The sequence below is a fragment of the Alligator mississippiensis genome, chromosome 15, assembly GCF_030867095.1.
Source record: "Alligator mississippiensis isolate rAllMis1 chromosome 15, rAllMis1, whole genome shotgun sequence".
Lineage (NCBI taxonomy): Eukaryota > Metazoa > Chordata > Crocodylia > Alligatoridae > Alligator > Alligator mississippiensis.
The window spans coordinates 33,834,534-33,854,592 of NC_081838.1; positions in this window are offsets into that span (position 1 = coordinate 33,834,534).

Here is a 20,059-nt window from a genome sequence, read left to right on the forward strand (position 1 = left end):
ATCTAACCTCCTCTTGAAGACCCCCAGGGTAGGGGAGAGCACCACCTCACTTGGGAGCCCAGTCCAGACCTTGGCCACTCTAACTGTGAAGAAGTTCTTCCTAATGTCCAATCTAAATCTGCTCTCTGCTAGCTTGTGGCCATTGTTTCTTGTAATCCCCGAGGGCGCCTTGGTGAATAAATACTCACCAATTCCCTTCTGTGCCCCCGTGATGAACTTAAAGGCAGCCACAAGGTCGCCTCTCAACCTTCTCTTGCGGAGGCTGAAAAGGTCCAGGTTCTCTAGTCTCTCCTCGTACGGCTTGGTCTGCAGGCCCTTAACCATACGAGTGGCCCTTCTCTGGACCCTCTCCAGGTTATCCGCATCCCTCTTGAAGTGCGGTGCCGAGAACTGGACGCAGTACTCGAACTGTGGTCTGACCAGCGCCCGATAGAGGGGAAGTATCACCTCCTTGGACCTATTTGTCATGCATCTGCTGATGCACGATAAAGTGCCATTGGCTTTTCTGATGGCTTCGTCACACTGCCGTCTCATGTTCATCTTGGAGTCCACTAGGACTCCAAGATGCCTTTCCACTTCCGTGCCACCAAGCAGGTCATTCCCTAGGCTGTAGGTGAGCTGGACATTTTTCCTCCCTAGGTGCAGCACTTTCCATTTCTCCTTGTTGAACTGCATTCTGTTGTTTTCTGCCCACTTGTCCAACCTGTCCAGGTCTGCTTGCAGCTGTTCCCTGCCCCCCAGAGTGTCCACTTCTCCCCATAGCTTTGTGTCATCTGCAAACTTGGACAGAGTACATTTCACTCCCTTGTCCAAGTCGCTGATGAAGACATTAAAGAGTATTGGTCCAAGTGTATCTGGAGTCCCGTGTCCAGTTTTAGGCCCCCTGCTACAGAAAGGATGTGGACAACTTGGAGAGAGTGCAGTGGAGGGCAATGGAAAAGGTTAGGAGGCTGGGGCTTGTGACTTCTGAGGAGAGGCTGAGGGCACCGGGCTGATTTACTCAGAAGAAGAGAAGACTGAGAGGGGATTCAATAGCAGTCTGCAGAGGGGTTTCAAAGAGGATGGAGCGGGGCTGTTCTCAGTGGGGGAAGGAGCAATGGGCTCACGCTGCAGCAAGGGACCTCTAGGTGAGATAGGAGGTAAAATGTTCTCACTGGGAGGTGCGCACTGCTGAGGCAGCTGCTTTCCTGAGAGGATTGCGTCCTTGAGTAACGACCACTGTTCATGAACCCCATTCACCTTACCTTCCTGGTCCTGCATCACCTCCCCTACTAAAGCTCTGAGCCTGTCAGAGTCAGCATTTTTTAAGTCCGGGACATCGCCGGTTGATTTGTCAACTTGCAGAGGACAGTGAACCTGACCATTTCATGGTTGCTGCTGCCCAGGCTACCCTCGATGTTCATCTCCCTGGACCAAGGGCAGGTCTAGGAGAGCATTACCTCCGGTTGGCCCTTGCACGTCCTGGACCAGGAAGAGCTCCTTGATCGCAGTCAGGGAACTGCGTGACTGATCAGACCTAGCCAAGCGTTCCTCCCGAGCTGCGTCCGGGTTCTTGAAGTCGCCTGTGACAACCCAGTCCCTGGCATATGTGGCCTCTCTGTCGGTTCTCAGGAGAATTCCAGATCCAGCTACTCCCTTTGGTTCGGGGGCCTGTAGCAAACGCCTATGGTTAGGTTTCTCTCACCTCGCACCTGCCCCATAGCTTGACCCAGGGTGTTCCAAGATGCTTCTCTTCGGAGCCAGTGTCAGCCTCTGGAGAGAAGTCCTGCTCTCTCACATTGAGAGCTACCTCCCCGCCTTTTCTCCCTGCCGTGCAGGGTGCAGGCCTCTAGGGCTACGCTTTAATCATGCAAGGAGTCCCACCAGGTCTCCGTGATCCCCACCAGGTCATACTGCCACTGGCTTGTTCTCCGTGCATCTGGCACTGGTGTCCGGGCAGCTGAGGCCCCCAGCTGACACCCTCTATTTCCTGAGATGCCATGGGAGAACTGTTTGGGTTGCATTTTCAAAACCAGTGTCCTCCACATGGGAGCTTTCCTGCGTGCCAGTCCCCTGGCACGCTCCACTTGGAGTTTCCCCGTCCCTTGGCAAAGTCAGCGTAAAGCCCTGTGCACCACCCTGGCTGAGAACAGGGCCTTACCTCTCCTAGCAGTCCTCTATCTGTGAAGTACGTGCTGGGGTCAAAGAAAACAAAACCCTCATGGTCACACCACTGTCGGAGGTGTCTGTTGACGTCTTCCATGCAGCCTTCCCTTCTGGCTCCGTGGCCTGCAACAGGGAGCACAGAAAAGAAAATGATTTGAGCCCCCAGTCCCTCGAGCCCAGCCCCCAGGGCCCTGTAGTCACTCATGTCCTGGTCTGGGTTACCCCTGGCCACATCGTCCATGCCCACACAGACAAGGAGTGCGGGGTAATAATCAGAGGGATGGACAAGCCTGGGGATCCTCTTGCATGCAGGCCCCAGGAAGCCAGCAGACTTCTTGGGCTATGGGGTCCAGATAGCAGGTGGGTTCCTCCGTACCTCTCAGGAGAGAGTGCCCCGCTGCCACCGCCTGGCATCTCCTCCTAGGGGCAGGGATACTTATCTCCTGAATACTTACCTCCTCCTCCAGTGTCTCTGTCAGAGTTTCCTCTTGTGCCACGAGGGGAGCGTACCTAGTGTGCGGTGCCAGGGGAGGAGCGGCCCTAGCTCTGCATGCCCCAGACATGGAGATGACTGTTTTCCAAGGGAGCTCATTAAGGTTTTGTGGCCACCTCCTCCCCCATTCCCTTGGAGTAGGGCCTGGCGTTTGTTGTGGCTGTAATCGTCATGGGCCCTGATGACGCGCAGCTGTTATACCTCCTCCTCGAGCTCCCACACTCGGCCTTCCAGGGACTCCACCAAGGCATGCATCCCAAAAGGGGGGGTGCGCCCATGCTCAGGTGTTGGCAGCCCCCATGGTGCAGGGCCAGTCTGGATGGAGGTCTCAGCACCAAGAAGCTGATGCTGACAGGCACATCAGGTCACTGCCGTGGCCGCAAACTACTTCCCATACTTACCTGGTCTCAGCAGCTTCTCTCTAGGCCTCTGGGCTCATGTCACTTGCTCGGACCAGCCCTTCAGGTGCCTAGTGCGCACCCTACTGCACAAACTCCCGTGCAAACTGCTTCATCTTTGTCAGGCTGTGCCTGTTTGCATGCTCTGTTCGCACAGCTCCAGTCACAGGGCTCCCTGGGGGAGCTCAGCTAAGTAGAGACTGGAGGTGGGTGGGGTTCCCCTCCCGGGCTCCACTCAACCAGCGCATCCCACCCTGCACAGCCCCATATGCACGCACACTTGCGCACCCACACACACACTCCCTCAAACCCCTGCAAGCACCCCTGCCGTCTCTGTCAGCCCAGCTTTTACCTCCCGGCCTTTCACTGGGGGGTCCAGGTCCAGATCTTTGGCTCCTGGGGGCGCAACAGGCATGAACCCATGCATCTTTGCCCAGGAGCAGGCTCGAGAGCAAGTTCTCCACTGTGTGACAGCTAGCTGTTTCACAGCACACATGAAGAACAAGAAGATGCTTCTGCTTTCTCATCTAATCTAGCTCTCCGGGACTGCTGACACATTACAGCGGCTGGGACAACAATAACCTGATCGACGCTTCTGATCTCTGGAAGGGCGGAACCTCTGAATGCAAGTCCCAATGGCAAGTTCACTCTCACTGCCTCTCTCTCACTGCGGTCCGTGGGGCCCCGCTCTCTCCCTCGTGCTAGGGACGACACTGGATGACAAGGAAACATCCCCGCTGTCAGAAATGAGAACAATCTCCTAACTGACTAGGGTTGCCGATGGCTCCCAGTGGGGAGGCAGCCACATCGCACATTCCAGTGTTTGAAAAGTGTCCCGACATTCAGAATAAGTGGATATTATTTTCTGTGCAGCACCCTCTCGCGCACCGAGATGTGTCGAAGCTGTGCATGCAGTTGTATATCACGTAGCGGGCGATCCAGTTCCACTGGAAGGATGCCACTGAGCACGCTTACATCACAGGCTGCTCCTTCCTGAGGAAGTGCAGTATCATTGCAGAAAGAGAATTAAAAACAAAACCGACCACAAATTACCACTCGTGAGTATGCAACAGACCCTTCCGCTTTTCAATTTAGTGCGGAGGGGCCATAGTAGGCTAGAGCCAAGCACAGGCAAACCAACCCGAGTGACAAATACCTGAGCATCTGCCAGGTTGTTCAGGCAGGTTTTGCAACCGGTGCTAGTCGCTGCGACAGCTTCACTGTTATCGGTCCTTTGGCTACGCAAGGCGCCTGCCCGAGCTCTGACTGACCTGAACTGCCCGAGATGAGGATGGTGCAGTAGTGTTGACTCGCTTCACCCCTACCTCTGTCAATCTGACAGGCTATATTTCCTGTGTTGCGACCCCAAGATGAAGAATGCAGACTCACCTGAAGTCTCGTGCTTTACAGAGAGATTGGAAAGAGAGAACACAGTGCTTTTGAGGACTTTTTTTTTTTCCTGCAGAGTTTTTACCATTCAGAAAAGGGGCAACAAGGGCAAAAGGGAGGAGAAATTGGACAGGTGACAAAGGCTGGCATCGAGGGCAAAGAGGGGGCAGAAGTGAGGGGCTGGACGGTGTGTACGAAGTGAATCGACGGGGCAAAGCCAAGCAGCAAAGGGCTTTCAGAGCAAATACGGGTGTTCCATTTCACAGTCACCTTGCCATGAGGCTTCATCGTTACCATCGGTCCCAATTGTTTTCTGACGGTGACAGCAAAGCAGGCCTGCTTGGCTGACAAAGAGACAAAACCGGGTCTTGGTTTAGGGATGCAGCCCCTGCGGGGCACAGGCATTGCAATAGGGATAAAAACAGTGTGCACAGGGCACCGGCCTAGGATGCTCTGGTTTCGGTCTCGAGGCCAACCCTGACGTTGGGGCTTGTGTGTTTTGTGTTGCATTTGGCTGACAGAGCCATGAATGAAGCAGCTAGACATACAACACATTAATCATCTCCTTTGCTCTCAGACCACGCAAAATAGGCGCAGAGGACTTCAGAAAGATCCCCTGAGCAACAACTAGCTTCTTGATGAATCTGCATCAGCACGAGCGCTGACACATTTCCGAGGAGAATGACCCGGGTCCGCAAAAGTGGGAGTCTGGTCTGCTTTGGTTAGCTACACAAACAACACTCTCGGCAGCCCTGTGACAATGGAGCCCAGCAGAGTCTGTGAGATGACACCCATTATGCAAAGGGACTCTTCCCTAAATGCAAAAAGTGAGATGAGGGTGGTGATCCCTCAGATTTTCACCAGAGTATTCAAAAGCTTCCGCCACCCAATGCCACCTCCTGCCACAGACAAGGGCCACAAAAGGAGACTAAACAGCATTTGTGGGATAACACCATCCAAGGAAAGGGCCAGAAGAAACAACACTAGTGGACCGCAGCCATTTTGTGAGTATAGAAACCCAGAGAGGGCCACCGGGACATCCCTCTAGAGCCATTTGCAGGCCCAAACTCTGGGCCAGTGGCTGAAGCTTCAAGACACAGGTATTGCTCCAGAAGGTGGAAGAAAGAACATCTACATGGCCATCGCCTGAGCTGAGCCTCTGCTCTTCGACGCGCCTTTCATTTCTTCTCCTCCAATGGGGCTGAGGAATAACTGCCACCCTGATAGATAATTGCCCCGAAAAAATACGTGCTGGCATAAGAAAATACGCAGCACATACGAGTTGTGGTGAACAGTCGTGAGACACGCTTCTCGTGAATTGTGTGCAGCGTTCAATATGGTTTCTGATGACTGACATTGCAACTAAACAGGATCATGTACAAGGTGCTTTGTGAAGCTTTCATGGAAAATGCCCGTGGGTTGCAGATCAATCTTGCAGCTTTAAAAGTACGGAATATGCCGATTGTCTATTTGAAAAACTGGGGGAGACCAGTCTCTGTCACAGTTGGTCCATTACTAAAAGCCACCCCTAGGAGCTCCCAGGGATGAACCATGTGCTATTTTAGTGGCTATCAATGTGTCCAGCCTGACAAGTCCACTATGATTTAATTGGGGGTGAGGGAGGAAGGAAAAAACAAACCATCTTGACGGAAGGAACAAAATGGCTCATTTAAAAAGAAAAGTTGACTCGCTTGGGGAAAAAGACGTTGGGCTTGGTTCTCCTGAGCGACGCCTTGGCAGACAAACCTCTCCAGGGCACCTGAGCTTAGCAAAGATCTTTTGTGCTTTTTAAAACACAGGAGTGACTACTGTCCCACAGTTAGGATCCCGGTGTATAAATGAGTGGACATTCACATGGCAAAAGGCTGTCCCCTCCATAAAGACCTGACACACCAAAGACAAAGCGGGTGGAAAGGGGGAACTTTGTCATCCCCGGCTTGCAGGAGAGGAACGCTGGGTGTGTCGACACATGCCATTCATGTGCCTGAGCGCACCTAGGACAACAACCCGTTGAACATGGCTCCACCGTCACTTCTGCTGGCCGGTGCTGATCTGGCTGGGCTCCTCCCATCCCCAGCAGCTTGTGAGAAGCCGGCTTCAGCCGCATGCTGCTCCGGATGGGACGGACCCAGCCGGGTCAGCACTGGCCAGGAAAAGCGGCATGCAGCTGAAGCTGGATTCCCACATGCTTCTGGGGATGGGAGGAGCCCGGTGGGGTCTGCACCGGCCAGCAGATTGGTATAATATGACCAGCCTATGGCTGGGGAGGGGTCAGGCTCCCTAGATCTGAGACCTGATGTAGGCTATGGCACAGAGACTCACTCTGGAACAACGTGCTAATAAACGTGTCTGTACCTGTGTCTATAGACATCAGCCTATTTCCGCTTACCACGCAGTAACGTTGAACCTGTGACTGTGCATGCGCAGACATGCCCATAGTCAAGTCATACCAGAAGCCTGACCAAGACTGGGTTCCAAGACAGACACGTGGTTTCCCAAGACAGATTCTCCCAGGGACCATTTCTCCCAAGTGACTCTTCTCCACGAGCAGCCCTTTGTACTGTCGGTGAAAAAGAATGAATGTCTACATGCTTGGGCTTTCTCCTAGGAGATCAGCGACTCCTCCAGGAGAAAGTGAATGTCTGTACCTTGTCTCTGCTATGCTGGTCTCGGCTCTGCCATTCGGTCCATATCCTCTGCGTGGTGAAATCCCCTCAGTTTTCGCTTTCAGCAGCGTCTGGTGGAGAGGTTCCATCGGCCAGCCCCTCCCGATTGTTCCATATGCTGTGCAATGACGCTCGCGATGAGGTTGATGCTCAGGTTTTTCTTTCAGCTGCCTCCCAGAAACCGAGCTCTTTCCTTCCAAATGACTTTGGTGATAAAAGCTTGTTGAACTCCCTGACAAAGCTGGGCTTATGATAGAAATCCATTCTATTTATTTGCTGGTATTTTTCTTTGCTTTTGAAAGCATCTAGATGTCTAGATCATGGAAGGATCCCCACCTCTCGTGGCCATACATCAGCATGAAAATGGTATCGGGACTGAAGTGTTGCAGTCTGGATGTTAAACAGTCAATTTCGACCAAACTCCGTTTAAGACGGTAAATGCATCTTGTGCACCTCTGAGTTGCAAAAGACTTGTCTTCCCGACTGACCCGGGTGGCTCTGCCAAGTTTTTAAAATGGACTTGCCTTTCGTTCTCCCCTGCCTTCTAAAGCAAGGTGCTCCCATTATACAAAGTCATACTTAGCCAAAATGACAGCGCATCTGCAATATTCATAACAACCTTCGTGTCAAGTATAGGGAATGCCATTGCAGCTACTGTAAATGCTTTGGGGATGCCATTACTGTTTTAACAGTAAGAACCAAGGAAGTCTCTACAAGATGGTTCCCCGCAGATCCAGCTATTTCATACACTCCACTCAGGACAAGGAGGGTTCCACAGAAATACTAGGTATACATAAGCACTCTGATGGACGGCAGATCAAAACAACAGTTTAAATGCATTGGGAGCCTGCCGAGCCTAAGGACCAGGCAGTCCAGATCACCTCTCAATAACTCCAGTCTACCCGGGGCCAATACCGTGCCAGCAAAGCATCTGCAACACGCACAAGAATCTAGAGCAGGTCTCTTGGAGCAGCCGGTTCTGTATATTTTCCTGTTTGTAAGAAGGGCACTTAAAATGGTTGCTGTTCATCCCTGAGGGCCTCGTTACTCTGAATATTCAAGCCACCTGGCCATAGGCATCCTCCACAGGTGTGAAATCAGAATCATTTTGCATCCTGACAAAGTGCCAAGAAATACTACTTGATCGGAAAATGGGCTCAGTCATTAGCATCTTTGATTGCACAGGGGAATGGAGGGATTTGTCAGCACACATTTTAAATGCATTTTTTTTTTTGCATTAAGCATCAGGCAAAGGAACAAAACTTCCCACAGTAACCGGAGGTGCCACTAAAGGTTCATGACTTTTACAGGCCACCGGGTGCCAAAAAAAATTTCATTGTGAATTCAACACCCACGTTCCTTCTCTGGTCAGGAGGAAAGCTCGTTCTGTTTCTGAGACAGAGGACTGTTATGCTGAAGATCTTGACTGCTATTATCAGGGGGAAGTATTTAGGCTGTGGCTGTACATACAGAGTCCAATGAGGGCTGGACACCACTGGGCTAGGCCCTGGGCAAAAAAAAAAAAAAAAAAAAATAGCTCTCTCTTGTTTGTCCATAGGACTTGCACTCTAAGGAGGATCAAGTCTGATCTTCTGTTTTAAGACCTGGACCGAGGAGACAATACTAGGATTATGCATGTCATCTCTGACAGAAGAGGGCTGGCTCTTAGCATCACTTCCTGTGATGCAGCAAAAGTTACTTCATCTCTCTGCGCTTCAGCTCCCCAGTTGGAAAATAGGGACAGCGATACTTCCCTAAATCAGGTCTGACATTCAGCCAGGCCACACGTATCAAACTTGAACAATTTAAGTAGCGCTGGTCTGCTTAAAAAGCCCCAGCTCTATGCTAAGAAAAGGTGTGAGTATTGACTAGTCAAGCCAATCACTTAAAGTCTCTATCAATGCTCCTGGTCCCCAGAACCCCCAGCATCCCAGCAGCTTAAAAGCTTCTCCCCGCTATAGAAAACCTTTGAGAAATTCCAAGTGTAATTTTGCATCAGATACCTGAATAACACGGTTCCAGCCTTTACAGACCCTGCTTTGCCATGGTCAGGGAATGGGAGACATACCAAGATGGCTATCTAAAGGCAAGTGGGCACTAGAAACTTTCTCCGATACAACGAGGGCTAGAGATGCAATGTCTTCTGCTCCGTACTGGCAAACAGCCCTCCTGAAAACAATGTTAAATTGGCAGACTCTGTTGCTCGGCAGCTCGGTTCATCTCCTGGGTTGGTATAAGCCTCTATGTGCTGAGTGTCCGCTTGGACAGGTTGGTTGCATAAGCTTTACACGTGAACATTTTCAGCATAGCTTTTTGAAGGTGAGTTTGCAGAACAGTCCAGGCAGTCTGTGATTAATTAAAGCCGGGCCGCTGAGCAGCTGTCCCAGCCCTGAAGGGAAAGCAGAGATTTGGGAGACAGCAACTGCTGTGTGGATATCAATATGCACAGTAGAAACTACCCTACAGATTGCACTTGGTCCGCAGCCACGCTCCTTCTAAAATCTGTGGGAAAGCAGAGCGTGGGTAGCTCTGAAGACAAACAGTCCCTGGCAAGGGAATGCGGAGGTGGATCGTTCCTTCCCTATTCAGGAGCAGCCGGTCCTCGGCACAGACTACAGCTTTGCAGGAATCAGGGGGCTCCTCCTTAGTCGTGCCCCTTCACCTTGCAGTAGGCTGTCTCTTCCACTCTGAACCTCCTCTGTTGCCCTGCAACAGCTGGAGCAGCTCTCCTCAAGGGGTCCAATGCCTGTTCTGGAACATCTTCTAGCAGATATCGCCCCCAGGCTAGACTGGGCCCTGCACTAGCCAGCAGGTAGAACGGATACATCGGCAATAGGCTAGTGCATAGCTTATGCAGCACTCTCTGTCTACATGCGCGTGCTTGTGCATCCACCGCGCAAAGGAAGCTAAATCACTACCGCTGCATCAGTGCCAAAAACTCCATGTACACAGCTACAATACTGCCGTCCAGGGCGCTTGTACACATGACAGGGGTTTAGTCTTCAGTTCCCCCTAAATTGAAACAGTGGGCTTTGAATTGAAACCCACCATTTCAATTTAGGGGATTTATTTTTCTGTCACATTACGGTGAGGGGCCCGATCCTTTTATTCTTTCCCAGCAGAGCCTGCCTGCAGCTGGCGGGCAAGCTGCCAGTGGGCCGAGCAGCTCCTGAGCTGTGGGGGCCCCAGTCTTTCCCTCCACAGCAGTGGCGCCTCCAAGGGAAGAGTTGCATTAGGCTGGGTGCCGTCTTGGAGCTGGCAGCCCACCTCGGCAAACCTGGGGGAGGGGGGGCTGCCGCTGTGGAGAGAAGGACCGGGGTCCCCCTGCAGCTCAAGGGCCACTTGGCCCACTGGCAACTCACACCCCAGCCGTGGACAGGCTCCACAAAGAAAAAAAAGGATCGGGCTCCTCAGTGCTTCTGCCTCCAACAGACACCTGCTGAAGGCACAAGTGGCAAGGAGCCCAATCCTTTTCTTTGGTGGAGCCTGCCCACCTCTACCACGGCTGGGGGAGCGAGCTGACTAATAGTTGCAATGCATCATTGCTAACTCAACTACATCAGGGTGTAGTTTAGTTTGCAACAATGCAAACTCATCTAAAACCCCCAAACTCATGTACATGTAATGTATAACACCATTAAGTCACACAAAGTGACATTTTTGTCACATGTCCATCATCACATCATCATGTGTACAAGAGACCCTAATTGCACATAGGGAAGTAGAATGGTACACGTAGTGCTGCTGAGCTGAAGGTGCCCATTCAGGTCCTAGACTTGGAGCCCTCTGTCTAAAGGCAGCAGACAAACACAAGGAGGAGGAGATGCTGGTACTCTTGGTGGAAATATCACCGTTTCCTTAATCCCCATTGGTAACCACCAGACCCCACCCAGTAAAGGTCTGACACCTGGGAGCTTATTGAAGGACAAAATTCAGACTCTCCAAGATGCTGGCTTTTTTTTTTTTCTTGATGTGTCTAGCTGTATAAAAGAAGTATACCATGTTTCATCTGGAAAAGTCTGAAAAGCTCAGAGCTGCTGTGATGATAGGAGGAGGAAAAAAGTTCTGTATGCAACCTGGATTTTTCTTTTAGGTGAACTTCTAAAGAAAGCATAGAGAAATCCCATCTATATTGCTCGGTAAACAAAGACATTGCACACAGAAGTGCCATGATATTTAACAGACAATGAATCAACCAACAGGTAAAAAGACAAGCATTGAAAAATAGCCACACACTTGACTTGGTACACGGTCCAGATTCCAGTTTGGATAATCACATTCTCTCCACCTAACAAGAGCTGGCATGCTCAATCACAATACTCTGTTTTACGATCATTTCTGTTGGTATAAAACAGATGAAAGAAGACTGACTTTAGAGCATAAAATCTCTGCCATGCCTCTTCTGTCGTGTTTGTCAGCGACACCGAACCCGAAACACAACGAAGGTCCCAGAACACTTTTACAGCAAAGGGCTCAGCACGCTCCTTTGCTTAACTTGTAATAAAGCTTTTGATTCACTTGACTCCCGCACAGACTACTCACCTGGCATTGTGAGCATGCTACTCAGTGCTCCCAGTTAAGGACACTTTTGTGATATCACATGAGGTCCTTCCCCTCAGGTGGCTTGATTCTGCAGAATAGTCTCGGGCCTGACTTATTTACTCAAAAGCTCATTTACATCACCTAGGCAGCATAACAGAAGTGTTAAAAAGGGGTTGGCTGTATCCCCTTTGAAGCTGTTTTAATGCACTCCTTTTCCTTACAATCATTAGTCATGAGATGGGGAGGGAGAGAGAGAGGAATGAACTGGGGGCTGCTGATATGGGGTAGAAGTGAAGATAGTTGACACTAATACTTACAACAAATGAATAAACCAGCAAGTGTGTAACAGCTTGGCGTGCAACAGAAATAAAGGCTACAGACAGCTGTCCTAGCAATGTGTTGTGTTTTAGGATGCTCTAAAACACCATTAGTCTAATTGAATATATGTTTAACTGGAGTGTGTCAGTGGTTCCTCTGAGTGCACAGCTCATCAGAGACAATGAACACCATCTCTCTACATTACAATACAGTGGAATAAGCAAATCTACATCACTCACAAACTACAGTATGGCATGTCCCACAGTATGGATCACCAAATCACGTGTGCTGTGTAATTGCTGGCAGGGATAGAACTGTAACCTGGGTATACGTGCCAAAAACACCACTTGGGTGGCTAGAAAACTGCCGTTCAGTTGCACTAAAGAGAAAAGCCTTCTGCCCTCGGCTCCTGCGCAGCACATTCCTCTTTCCAGCTCAGTGCACTCCACAAAACAAGGAAGTATCGACATCCCCGTAGCACAGGTGGGGAAACCAAGTCCCAGAGATTTGACGTGACATCACAGCAATAATTTGCAGATAGCATTCCCGCGTCTGACACTAGTGCCCTTGGCAACAAGGTGACAGCATTCAGCAAGGACGCTGCAGTCCTGCCTATGGGATCTCAAGCCAGGATCAGAGTCAGTAGCTGAGGAAAATGGTCCTTTTAACAAGCGTCTCTGAAAGAGACTTTGTTATCCACATTGGACCGTCCCCAATGGGTTGCTAAACAATATGTTGGATCAAAGTCTGGGATTTGCAAAGCAGCACGTCACTGTAGAGACAGTCCTCTGAAATGGGACATGGTGCTGTGGCACATCTTAGTACTTGGGAATGATGCCCAATGCTACTGCCAGCTCCTTGTCCAGTAAGATTTTGATCTTGCTTAGAGGGGGTCAAACCCTTAATACTGCTTTAGCATACTGGGGAGCCCTTACTCTACAGAAGCTGTACATTGAAGACAATGGAATTACTCAGATGAGTGATTGCTAACTGAGATTCAGAGATAATCCAGCCTATGGTGAGTAGCCATCATATTCCCACTGAAGCCTTAAATAACTGAAGACTGTCAAGAGCCCACGTTCAGATGAGTAAGGGCTGGAGAACATTGCACGAACACAGACAAAAATCAAGCTGCATTTTCCAAAATATCCTAGGCATGCTTGATATAACGCAATAGCCTTGACATTATTTTTTTATTTTATTCATCCATTTTGCTGCTAATTTGTAGTATTCTGTAGACTGCAGTGGGCATGCAGCTGTTACCACCAAACACATTTAACCCCATGAGCAGAGAAAAAATGTTGCAGTGTAACATTTCCCTTGCAGGTTTCCCTTGTATCCTTCTGCTAGGAACTATGTTTCCTACCAAGAAGCTATGCTGTATAAAATACAACATTTCAAGAGTAATTTCTATGGAAGCCTAGTTTTATTGCAGAATCCTGCTGCAATCTACAGGATTTGGTGGTCTTCTGTTGCTGCAGAGGTTATTCCTATTCCCAGAGAAGTCAGCAGCAAAGCTTTCATTAACTACAGGCCAAAGCATATGCAAATGCCCTTAATGCTCCAAGAGCGCAACATATCCCGATGATTACTACATGAATTGGAATAGTCTCATTAAAAAATAAATGTTTTCCACAGAGAAAATATAATAGAAGTTCACCAGCATTATGGTGCATTAACTGCCTTTACTTTCCAGCACATAACATGATCTGGTTGAATGCAAACATCACCAGTTAAAAGGCACAAATGAGTTAATAAAGTGATTGCTTTTAGTATTTGTGTGCTTGTGGGAAAAGGTCAGTCATTTAACCTCTTATGGGAAGTTAAAAAGGTTCTTGCAGGACTCTGTTTCTATTAACTGGCAATGGTGTTACAGGTGTCAAGATTTGCTTCATTTTTGCAGCTTTAAAAAGTGGTGTGTCCAAGAGGATCCTCCGAGGGAATCTCTTGGAAGTGTGCTACGGTTTAGCTCCATAGAGAATACTGTAAAATGCCAGATTAGCTAACAGTTTTAAATGCTGGAAAAAAGACAACTGTTGATGGATTACAGTAGAGGCCAACCCATGACTGGGCATCCTAGGCACTACCTTGCCCTTCTTATCATTACCCTTTTGCCAGTTCTTGAAAAAATTACCACTCATTGTACTGGTAGCAAGACTGGAGATGGAACGAATATTGTGGCTTCACAGTGTGTTTCCATGCCAGATGATCCACTGAATGAAAGGGCTCTGTAAAAAGAGACAGCTTATTCTGCATCAATTATTCATTACAATTAAAAGCAGATGCTATTCTACAACTCCTTTCTTTTTAGCAAACATAGCAAGTCAGGGCAGTTAAGGAACTTGATGAAGTGGCCCGAAAATAGCCTGGACCCTTTGTTGAACAGGATTCGTTTTATAATGCCATCTGTGCCTTTGGATGACATTTCAGTGGATTAATTGAAGCTGTGCATTGCAACAGGAAATTAATGGAGGACAGAGCTTTGCAGGTTTCAATAAAGGATTAGGTATTTGTACAGATAATGAGACTGCCCGGGATGGTTATTTTCCATATTAAAAATCAAACCAACAAGTTTTTTAGACCTGAACTCAACCCTCAGGCTTCAGGACAAGAGCCAACTTTAATCAATCGGTGTCAGGAAATAGTCTGCCCCAAGGAGTGTTATCCCATAATGCCTTCTCAGGATGTGTTTAATTTTTATGGTCCTTCCTCCGATACAGCTGGTACTAGCCGCTGTCAGGAGCAGGATTCAGGATAAGTCTGCTCCAGCCATGCCAGCCAGCATCGTTCCTGGATCTAAGCACCAATAACTGCTAAGTGAAGCACAAGGGTGCAAAAGGAAAAATAAATTGATTGTGACTCATCATAGAAAACACACTGGTGTATCTTTACATGGGAAGCAATGACCATACCAGCAGTACGTCTCATTACCCACTTCACCAGCCTAGAACCACTCGCTGATTATTCCCACCCACTCTCTTTTTTCAGACCAGGAGCTACGGGTACTGCACTAGCTCTCTATGAAAAATTAACATGAGGAGGCAATAATACAAATAGCTAAGTGGAAGAGTTGGTTTGATGGACTTTCCCTGGGGAATCGAGAATTAAGTTCTCAGACAAAACCTTGGCTGGTGTGATGTAGTTGGGGACGGCCCTGCTTTGAGCAGGGGGTTGGACTAGATGCGACCTCCTTTTCTCTGCACACTGACTTGTGGAGAAGATATAAGCATTTCAAAATCTATCAATGCTTAGATCCAGGCATGATGCCAGAGCCTGCCACTCCTACCTTTGTCAATCAGTAAAACTGAAAACCGCACATGAAGAAAGATGATTTTCAGAAACACACCTACGGAGGTGTGACTGCTTACAGGTCTAACTGAGCTCCCGTGTACACATTTACTGCAACCGCATACGTCCCTAGTAAATGCGTGTGCCGATTTTTACACTTGCCTGGAGTCAATGGCACTCTTCACTTATCTAGTCAATTGAAGACAGCTTAGATGCACCGGACATTTGTCCCACAACATCTGTAGGGAGCAATCTGCAGTCAAACTAGGAGCAGAGCTCAGCACTCCCAAGTTAAATAAAGCCCATTCCCTTATCAGCTCTGGCGCGTGGCCCCTTAGAGTAACAAAAGCCATATTTTTGCACTGTTAACTCTGTGCCTAATTCCCCTATAAGCACTGAACCTCGCCAACCTCATCACCAGAAGCTAACTTCCTCAAGCCCAGAACGCACCAAAAGGAACCAGACCGTGCCATGACAAGAAATGCAAAACCTGCCAACACATCTCCACCACCCCCACTATTACTACACCCCACAACAGAGCCATCAGCATCCCTGCATCTGCACCTCCAGAAATGTAATATACCTCATCCAATGCACCAAATGCCCTGATGGAGGATATGTAGGAGAGACCAGACAACAACTGCACACCAGAATGAATGCACACCGGAAATCTATCAAAGACAGAAACACTCAATTACCGGTGGGGGCACATTTCTCACAGGAGGGCCACTCTCTCTCCAATCTCTCAGTCCTGATCCTCAAGGGAAACTTACACAACACTTCCCAAAGACGAGCCTATGAGCTCCATTTCATCAACCTGCTGGATACTAGAGATCATGGACTAAACATAGACATTGGATTTTTGATACATTATAATCTGCCTGGCAACTGACTCCCCAGCCCAGCCCCTGTCTTCTTTACTTTTCATTCCATCCAGGAAGAGCACACACCAACTGCTGAAACTTCCTTAGCCTGACGAAGGGTTTTTGAAGCTGAAAGCTTGCTTAATAACTATTCTCCAACTATTTGTGTTGGTCTAATAAAAGATATCAAATACACCCAAGGCACCTTGTCTGCATATTGCCTTAAAGCATTTGTGTAAATCTAGTTAAAATGTTAGCCTGAATAAGGATGACACGAAGAGTAAGGCTCGAAGTTGATCATGTGCTGAAGTGCTGTGCTGAATCCTGCCCCAAAAAACAAACCATTTTCCCTCCCCACTTTCTTCTTATTCCATCTCTCTTATACTTTCTTTCTAATCAAACAGCAATGCTCTGTTTCACAACGATCCCTGCAGCAGAAATCTCATTGCACGCTTCCTAAAATCTCATTTGCTTACCTTTTCACAACACCATCAACACAGAAAGCATCTTGCAAAATGTAAGTACAAATATGTCAAGATTATCGGGAGAAAGAACATCCCCAAATCCCCAACATGGAATTCCCCATGGGCAGTAAGATAAATTTAAAGTAGATGCAAGAAACGTTTCTTACAATACTCATTCATTTCATCATAATCTAATACAAATAATTACTTAATCACAAAATCTAGAGGACTTTTTAAGGTTTATCTTTCATTGAACTTTTAGGCTACAACTTCCATAACTTAATTGAAATTATCAGCTCAGTAATCGCCACTGTCCTTGCATACCAGATACAGTCACAGTGAGACGAAAGGATGAGAAGTGTTCCCGGTACGGTAGGCTGGTGCTAATACAGAACTATATTTTAGGCTTTTCTCAACCTGTTTCCATGTAGCAACCTACCAAAGGCCCCTTCCAGTCCTGTATTCTTGTGCATCCTCTATACTATTAAGGCTGTCCCCACCGTAATCTTCTTCGGTGAAACCTCATTATTTAACATGCTTTCGTTGTTCAAATAGAAACCAAAGAAAGCTGTCCTTTTTCAAAGAAGGGTCCAAAAAGATTTTGCCAATATTTTTTGGAAGTGACTAGCATTTTGGGGTATGGAGTTACAAAGACCTGATTTCAGGGAGGGGGATTGGCAAAAAAAGCCATGCTTTAGTTGGGGAAAAAAAAAAAGGTTATATGTAAAATTCAACAAGTTCTCATTTTCTTATTCAAAAGCTTTGGTAAAAATATATCTACCCTCTGCCCCTCCACCACCTTTTAAGAAGAAGGGAAAACTCCACTGAAGACATTTCTGTGGGAATCCCCTCTATACTCTCTGATGATACTTCAGGCGTCCATCTGAGGATCTTGAAGCATGTTACAAATATTTAAATGAGTTAATCCCATCAGACTTTTTTCAGATACTGTTACGGCAGGAATTACTAACAGCCTCACAAGTTCTTTTTTCTTCACATATGAGTATGGTTTTACTCTCTGAACAGACAGCGTAGTGACAAAATTGAACAATGTATAATATTATTCCCTTCAGTTTAGCAATGAGGTAACCAAAGAGAACAGACTGCAAGTTTGGATGAAGTTGATTTTTGAACTGAGTTCCCAAATTCGGGATTTATTAACTTACCTAGTACTCAATTCTTTTCAGAAACCGATCCTGTTTCCATTTTTTTCTCTCTTAAACATAGGCGACCGTGTTGTTCAGAGCGTCTGAGGTGAAATCTCACTAGTGTTTTGCACCGTGATGTTGAAGAAATATCAGATGGCATTGAAAAACTATTGCTATGTAGAGATCCTTTGAGAGAGGCGCTGCAGCAGATGGCACAGAGTTGACTTTCTGCTTTGTAACATACGGATAGGCAGTTACTAGGAACCAGAAACTGGTGTGCAAACCCTGCCCAGGTGCCATTTGGGACCACCTCTGTTTCAGGGCTGGTGTGTAAAGAAAGCAAATGAGTTAGACTGCATCACTGCTACCCTTGAGGTCCTTTCCAAACCAACAGGTCTATGATTTCCTTCTCCATTGCAAAGCTGAAGTGTAAGGCCCCACAGTTCTGCTAGTCTTTGAAGAAGGACCGATGCCATTGCCAGCAGGAGGATGACATGTTCAGAATGGGTGATAGTGGCATTTACAGATGGAGGAAATGAGGGATCAGGTGACTCATCCACAGTCATGCAGCAAAATAGGTGGAAAAATGAGACAAGAATCCAGATCTGATGTCAGGCATGACTACTTTCCCAATGCCCCTCTGGACTTTTCCCAGGAGACCATCTTCCGTCGGGTGTGAGCATCCCTCTAATAGGCTTCCCCGGTTTCAATTGTCACTTCTCTCTAGGGGCACAAGCTTCAGTTAAACCTATATCCCATTGCTTCCTTGTTACCAATCTACTTATTTATATCCCTCGTACAATTTATTCCACTACTGGAGTCATGAAGAAATCAATTAGAAGCACAGCACAGCTACAGCTTGCTCTGAGAGAGATTGTTAGCACTTGACTCACCTACTTACACATCAAGTTAGCACTCTTAGCTGGATTTCAATTGCATCAAGAAAGACAGACTTAAGAAAGGATTGCATCTTCTCCCCCCACCACATGTTTTGCAGGAATGGAAAGATCACATATTATTACAACCTGAGACCACTCACAAATTTAGTACAGAACAATCCAGATCACCTGCCCATCCTCTAACGTCATGTCTGACTGTTTTCTGCGTCTATATCCAAGGACTTCAATAAACATCAGATACCAGTGCAGAGATTTTCAAGAGATGTGTTCATTTTAGGGTGTCTGATTTCCAGCACCTGAACAAGATTGCTTTCCAGAGTATCTCCCCCACGTGGCTCAAATTGGGCGCCCAAATTCAGACACCTTAGATTGCAAGTCAGTTGTAATCATCTTGGTCTAGATCTTTAACCTAACGTTTGTGGACGTAAATCCAGCATTTTACACACACACACCGTAACGCAGACAAGACTTGGAATCGGTGGGATCCAGCAATGTCCTTCAGTGCTTTCCTGAATTAGGGCCTACTTAGCAAACAGGAAATAAAACTATTCTGTTTCTGGGCAGTTTATTCCACTAGGTATAGCTGTCCCAATAAATGGCAAAAGCATGGGATTTTTCCTCCACTGTTTATGAACCACAGAAATATGGGAACATTAACACCTGGGGGCATCTCCGATCTTTTCCCTGTTTGCCTTATCTGTGATGTCTAAAGCGTGCACACGAGCAGACGCACCATTAACTGCTACTTGAGGTTTAAGAACATATAGAAGCAAAAGGGCTTTGTTACTTCTGCCAGTCTCAGGATTACCGTAACAAACTTTCCATAAGGTTGTTCACATATTCTTAGCAACAACATGCATTTTTTGATTAAAGGGTACTCCCTGTGAAAGTAAAGCTCTTCGCATCAAAGTACAGCCTTATGCAATACATCTAATACTGAACCAGGCAAAATGCATGTGCGCACACATATGCATACACCCATTTTCAAGTTCAAAACAATCCAACAGCAGCTCAGAAAAGTGAAGTATTCCCAAGTTGAAAACCCATTCCCATATCTATCCGTATACAGCATTTGAGTAATTAGATGTATTAAAAAGCCGTGCCTGTTGCCTTTCACTCGGTTTCAGAGACATAAGAAGTCACAATTATAAGTCATTAGCCTGAAATAAGGCCTTTGCTGGGCTTAATTAAGTTAAATATTCATGCAAACAGGATGGAGGAGGTACGTGTTGTTCTTAATCAGAACAGAGACTGCTGCTCTACAATGCAAATTGCTCTCTTATGTGGACAACACCAGGAACCAACAATGCTGGGAGCAGAGCATGAGTTACAAGGAGGAAGAGAAGGTACTTCTTAATGACTCTCACTGTGTTTCCTCTACAGAACAAAGAGCAGAGTCTGCTGAGCCCAACATATGCTAAGTAAATACATTGTAACCAGACTAAA